Raw genomic sequence first — 736 nt, 5'->3', positions numbered from 1 at the left:
GGAAGGGAAACAAGTGATCTAATCTACTAATCAGAACTTGAACTGCCTCTTTCGTAGGTGAAAGTGAAACAAGTGATCTAATCTACCAATCAGAACATGAGCTGCCTCCTTGTTAGGTGAAAGTGAAACAAGTGATCTAATCTACCAATCAGAACATGAGCTGCCTCCTTGTTAGGTGGAAGTGAAACAAGTCATCTACTCTAACAATCAGAACATGAGCGGCCTCTTTGGTAGGTGGAAGTCAAACAAATGATCTAATCTACCAATCAGAACTTGAGCTGTCTCTTTGGTGGCTGGATTGAAACAAGTGATCTAATCTACCAATCAGAACATGAGCTGGCTTTTTGGTAGGTGGAAGTGAAACAAGTCATCTAATCTACCAATCAGAACATGAGCTGCCTCTTTGATAGCTGGAAGTGAAACAAGTGATCTAATCTACTAATCAGAACTTGAACTGCCTCTTTCGTAGATGAGAGTGAAACAAGTGATCTAATCTACCAATCAGAACATGAGCTGCCTCCTTGCTAGGTGGAAGTGAAACAAGTCATCTAATCTAAAAATCAGAACATGAGCGGCCTCTTTGGTAGGTGGAAGTCAAACAAATGATCTAGTCTACCAATCAGAACATGAGCTGTTTCTTTGATGGCTGGATTGAAACAAGTGATCTAATCTACCAATCAGAATTTGAGCTGGCTCTTTGGTAGGTGAAAGTGAAACAAGTAATCTAATCTACCAA

The sequence above is a fragment of the Symsagittifera roscoffensis genome, chromosome 3 (genome assembly GCF_963678635.1).
Source record: "Symsagittifera roscoffensis chromosome 3, txSymRosc1.1, whole genome shotgun sequence".
NCBI classification, from domain to species: Eukaryota; Metazoa; Xenacoelomorpha; order Acoela; family Convolutidae; genus Symsagittifera; species Symsagittifera roscoffensis.
Note: the sequence above shows the minus strand (reverse complement) of the source record.